Here is a 6,477-nt window from a genome sequence, read left to right on the forward strand (position 1 = left end):
TCACCCAGACACATCTCCCTGCAACCCACCTAATCTACACATCCCTGAACACTATGGGCAACTTATCTTGTCCCATCCACCCAGCCAGCACATGGGAGGAAACCAGAGCACCCGGAGGAAACCCACACAGCCACAGGGAGAACATGCCAATGACCACACAGACAGTGTTTGTCTCTTTCTCTCTCTGTCCCTCTGTCTTTTTCTGTCTCTATCTTGATTGTTGTGTCCATCTGAGACTCTATCTCTCTGTTTCTGTACCTGTGTTTATCTGTCACTCTTTGCCTGTCTCCATGTGACGATATCTCCCTCCACACCCCCGGCCCTGTGTCTGTGTTGGTCCTGATGTTAATCTGTGACTGTCTGTCTCTGTCCCTGTGCCTATGTGTGTCTCTGTCTCTCTTTGTCTACTTGTGATTCTGCATGTGTCTGTCTCTCTGCCTATCTGCCTCTCTCTCTCTCTGTGTTTCTCCCATTTGCTATGTGTGTATCTCTATCTCTATCCCTGGGTCTGAGTCTTCCTCTCACCCTGTGACTATCTGTGTGTGTCTCTCCCTCCGTCACTACATAAACGGCCTCATTGATGTGACATTTACAAGTGTAATCATCCTCTCTCTCTCTCTCTCTCTTCCTTCAGAGCAGAGGGTCAGACATGTGTCCCACAGCAACAACAATGGAAGCCACTCTACAAAACTCATTCCCAGCAACAATGTGACCCTGCCCTGCCCGCCCTACACACCCCGAGAATGACCAGGGCAACAGGAGCGCAGAGATCGGACCCACCTCACTAATAAATGTGCCCCTGCAAGGGGCACAACATGCCGCCTGTGAGTAAGTTGGATCGCTCCTTTCCTGGCACTGTGCCCCATCCAGGAACTACCTCCAAAATCACACTGTGGCATTCTCTCAAATAGATGGACTGCACTGGCTCAGCAAAGCAGAGTGCCATCACCTTCTCGAGGGCAGGTGGGAAAGGGAAATGATAGCTGGCTCATCGAGTGTCTCTTAGATCCCATGGAGCAACCTCAGACCCGTTCTGTGATTCACTCCCTCGCTCGCGCTCTCTGTGTCTGGGTGTATCTTTGAACCTCCCTTTGTCCTTGTGTGTTTGTCTCTGTCTCTCTGTCTCTCTCTCTCTCTCTCTCTCTCTCTCCCTCTCTCTCTCCCCCCCTCTTCCAGTGTCCAATATTCTTCCAGTTCCTTCATGGGATGTGAGTGGCCATTAGCCAGTGATTGAACCCTTTGCAGCCCATGCAGTGTAGCTCACCCACAGCATTGTGAGGGTGGCACTTCCTGGACTCAGACAAGTGACAGTGTCAGAATGGGAATATTATTCGGGCCAGTGTGCACTGTGTCTGGGAGCAGAGATTGGAGATGGTCATGTTCCAGGCATGGACTGCTCTTGTCCATTCAGGAATAGTGGATACTGTTTTGGAAGACCATTTCTGGAAGGAGATGCTGAATAATCCAAAGTGATCTCTGGAGGGCCTTGGAAATGGAGCACAACTCTGTCCCTCTGAATCGATGGTGAAGGGTGTTGCTCTCATTCCCCATTTGTCCCTGTGTAAATCTGTCGTTATCTTCATCTTACATTTGTGACTCTTGCTCTCTATCTTGTGCTCTCTCTCTCTCTCTCCCTCTGTGAATCTTTTTGGTCTCTCTCTGTCCCTGTGTGTTCCTGTACATTTCTGTCCATATCCCTGGATGCAGCTGTGAAACTGTCTCTGTCTCAGTTCATGTGTGATGATCTCTCTCTGTCACTGTGTCTATCAATTTCCCTCTGTCTCTGTATCTCCCTCTGTCTCTCACTCAATCGTTTTGTGTGTGTGTGTGTGTGTGTGTGTGTGTGTGTGTGTGTGTGTGTGTGTGTGTGTGTGTGTGTGTGTGTGTGTGTGTGTGTGTTCTCTCTTTCTGTCCCTATTTCTCTCTCTCTCTTACCCCACCCTGCCTCCCCAAATATCTACAAATATCTCTCCCTCCCTCACTACATAAACTCTCTAACTGATGTGACATTTACAAGTATATTCATCGTCTCTCTCTCTTCTTCAATGCAGAGGGTCAGGCATGTGTCCCACAGCAATAACAATGGAAGCAACATTCCAGCACTCGTTCCCAGCAACTATATGACCCCTCACCACCGAAAATGACCAGGTGACAGAAGCACTTGGAATTCATCTGCCAGCCACCTGCATGTGTCCCTGCAAAAGGCACAATATCCTGGCTGTGATCAAGATGATTGCTCCTTCCCTGGCACTGTGTCTCACCCAGGAACTCCTTCCAAAATCATACTCTGGCCTTCCCCAAGCCAGGCGGACTGCTTTGGGTCAGTGAAACCAACCACCATCGCCTTTCTGAGGGCAGGTAGTGAAGGGGAATGACTGCTGGCCCATCGAGTGTCCCTCTGACCCCACAGAGCAACTTCAGACCAAATCTGTGCTAATTTCGCTGCTCTGTTTCTGGGTGTATCTTTGAGCCTCCCTTTGTTCCTGCATGCTTCTAATTCTCTCCTTCTTCCAGTTTCTTCATGGGACATGAGTGTCTATCGGTTGGCGAGTGAACCCTCTGCAATCCATGTGGTGTAGCTCACCCACAGTGTTTTGAAGATGGGATTCGAGCCCAGTGACAGGGTCAGAATGGGGATATCATTTGAAGCCATTGTGCTCTGTGTCTGGAAGCAGAGATTGGACATGGGGATGTTCCAGGCATGGATTGCTGTTGTCCGTTTGGGAATAGTGGTTGCTGTTTTGGGAGGTCATTTTTGGAAGGAGGTGCTGAATAACCCTGAATGATACTTGCAGAGGATGTTGCAAATGATGCATAGGTCTGTCCTTCTGAACTGATGGTAAAGGGCTACAGTAATTAAGGTTTTATATACTCTCTCTCTTATTCTCCATCTTTCCCTGTGTAGAGCTGTCATTGTCTTCATCTTACGTTTGTTTCTTGTGCTCTCTCTGTCACTCCGTGTCCTTTGTGAATCTCTCCATAACTCTCTGTCCCTGTGTATTCCTGTAAATCTCTCTCTGTGTCCCAGAATGTAGCTGTGTCTCATTTCATATCCGTAATAATTTCTCAGCCCTGTGTCTAGCTGTGACACTCCGTCTCCCCCGTGTCTACCTGTGACTCTCTCTCACTGTGCCCCTGTGTCTATCTGTCTCTCTTTCTCTCTCTCTCTCCCTCTCTCTCTCTCTCTCTCTCTCTCTCTCTCTCTCTCTCTCTCTCTCTCTCTCTCTCTCTGTGTCCTGGTGTCTATCTATGACTCTCTCTGTCATCCCTGTGTTAATCTATTTGTGTCTCTTTCTCTGTGCCTGTGTCTACCCCTAGGTCTCTCTCATTCCTGTGTTGATCTGTGTGTGTCTTTCTATGTGTGTATGTCTATCTCTAGCTCTCTCTCTCTTCCTGAGTAGAGCTGTGTCTCTCTCTGTCCCTTTCTGTATTTGTGATCCTTGGTTTCTGACATGACCTGTACTGTGTTTCTCTCTTTCTATCTCCATGTACATATTTCTCTTGTCTCTCTCACTACCGTGTCTCTGAATCTCTCTGTCCCAATGTTTATTTATTTTAATCACATCTGGGATGGAAACATTTCTGGACAGGCCCGCGTTTCTTGCCCATCACTGACTGTGCAGAGAGCTGTGGGCCTGGACTCTGTCAGGCCAAACCAGACAACGAGCATTAGTGAAGCAAGTGTTTTTTTTTTCCCAAACAGTGACAATGGCTTCAACATCATTGTTGCATTCTCAGCTCTGAATTCTTTAATGAACTTAAATTCCACCCTCAGTCGGAGCTGGATTTGAACCTGGGTGCCCTGGACTTTAGCTGAGTTTGTGTGTTCGCAGTATTGATCATACGATGAGGCCTATTTCTCTGTCCTTTCGAATATCAAGGTTTGCCTCTTATGTACCTGTGTGTTTCTGTGACTGTCTCTGTCCCTGTGATTATAATGTTGTGATTGTGTTGAAGGATCTGCTGGAGACTGTGTGCTGAGAGTTCCCCTACGATTATCCAGGATTGCAGTAAATGAGGTCTTTCACTGGAATGAGGCTGCACTTGCTATTCTGACTATTCCCCAGCATTTCTCAAAAGTGGGAACTGGGCACAGTGAGACTGTGGGGGAGATGCACTCAGACAGCATAGCAGTGAGCCATTGGTAAGGTTTCGGCATCTGTGTCTCCTTGTCTTTGTGTCTAAATAAGGGGTCGGCCATTTAGAACAGAGTTGAGGAAAAACTTCTTCACCCAGAGAGTGGTGGATGTATGGAATGCTCTGCCCCAGAAGGCAGTGCAGGCCAACTCTCTGGATACTTTCAAGAAAGAGATGCACAGAGCTTTTAAAGATAGTGGAATCAAAGGTTATGGGGATCAGGCAGGAACAGGATTTGTGGATGCTCAGCCATGATCATAATGAATGATGGAGCTGGCTTGAAGGGCCGAATGGCCTACTCCAGCACCTATTGTCTATTGTCTATTGTCTATTCTCCTTCTCCAGCTTCCAATGTTCTTCTACTTCCTTCATGGGATATGAGTGACAATCAGTCAGGGTGTGAACCCTTTACAGTCCATGAGATGTAGCTCACTCACAGTGTTGTGAGGGTGGCACTTCATGGATTCAGACCCAGTGACAGCATTGCAATGGGAATATCGTTCGGAGTCAGTGTGCTCTGTGTCTGGTTTGCAGAGAATGGGGATGGGGATGTTCCCAAAAGGATGAAAGCAGTCAATCCTGGAATAGTGGGTGCTGTTGTGGAAGATCATTTTTGGAAGGAGATGCTGAATAATCCTGAGTGATCCCTGCAGGGACCTTTAGATGATGTACAACTCTGTCCCCCTGTACTCATGGTAAAGGGGAGAGAGTGTCTGTCTCAGTCTCCATTTCTCCTTGTGATAACAGTGTCATCGTTTTCATCTTAGCTTTGTCTGTCTCTTTCTCTATCTATCTCATGCCGTTTCTCTGTGAATCTGTTTGTCTGTCTCTGTTTCTGTGAATCTCACTCCATGTTGCTGAATGTAGCTGCGATGTCTCTGTGATCGGTTCATAAGTGTGATAATCTCTCTCTGCTCCATGTGTCTATATGTGGTTCTGTTTGTCTCCTTATATATATCAGTAATCTCTCTATGTCCCTGTGAATATCTGTTTCATTCATTCATGAATTCCCTACAGTGTGGGAACAGGCCATTCACCCCAACAACGCTATACATTCCTTCAGAGCCTCCCACCAAAACCCACACCCCCATAACCCACTTGCTATACACTTAGCTGAACAATTTAGCATGGTCAATCCACTTAGCCTGTACACCTTTGGACCGTGGAAGGAAAACTGAGCCCCCGGGGGAAAGGCACGCAGACTTGGAGACCATGTGCCAACTTCACACAGTCACCCAAGGATGGGAGAGAACTTGGGTCCCTGGCGCTGTGAGGCAGCAGTGCTAGCCACTGAGCCACGGTGCCTCTCTGTCTATCTCTCTGACCCTGTCTCTATCTGTTTCTCTCGCTCCATCTGAGCCTGTGTCTATTTATGTCTCTCCCCCTCTCTCTCTTTCTCTCTCTCTCTTTCCATGCGTCTATCAGTGATTCTCTCTGCCCTGTCACTGTGTCTATTTGTGATTCTCTCTGTCACTGCACCTATCTGTGTCATCCTCTGTCTCTTTCTCTCCCAAAACCTGTGAAAATCTGTGTCTCTCCCACCCTCGCTACATAAATTGTCTAATTGCTGATACATTTACAAGTGTAATCATTCTCTCTCTCACCGTCTCTGTGTCTTTCTGTGTGTCTCTCTCTCTTTCTCTTTGTCCCTGTGAATAAATGTGTGTGTGTATGTACAAGACTGTATGTGAGAGCATCTGCACACACGAGAGAGTGTGTGATTGAGAGTAAGGGACTGAGTATGTTTGAGACCCTTTACTGGGGCAGGGGAAGAAACACATGATTTATAGACAGTCACATAATGAAATTACAGTATGGAATCATTGACACAAACTTTGCAGTCCAATGGACACACTCATGCATGGTCTTTCTTTCTTATGCACGCACATAGACAGAGCCTCTCTTTGGGTCTCTCTCTCTCACGCACGCAAACACTGAGAGACACGCGTGCGCAGACACACAGAGATACACACGCGCACAGACACACAGAGATACGCATGCGCAGACACACAGAGACACACGCGCGCAGACACACAGAGACACGCGCGCAGACACACACGTGCGCATACACACAGAGACACACGCGCACACGCACACACTATCTGCCTGGATGTTGCTGATTATGGACGATTTGAGGTACAAAGAAAGGCCGGATACATTGGGATGTTTTTCACTGAAGCGTAGGAGCGTTAAAGGTGACCTGATCAGGAGTTTATAAAATACTGAGAGCTATAGATAGAGGTAATGGGAGCTGTCATTTCCCTAGGATGGGACTTTTCAAGACTAGGGAACACAATTTTAAAGGCGAGAGGAGAAAGATGTAGAGAAGACATGAGGGGC

Source organism: Stegostoma tigrinum, unplaced genomic scaffold (assembly GCF_030684315.1).
Source record: "Stegostoma tigrinum isolate sSteTig4 unplaced genomic scaffold, sSteTig4.hap1 scaffold_49, whole genome shotgun sequence".
NCBI lineage: Eukaryota > Metazoa > Chordata > Chondrichthyes > Orectolobiformes > Stegostomatidae > Stegostoma > Stegostoma tigrinum.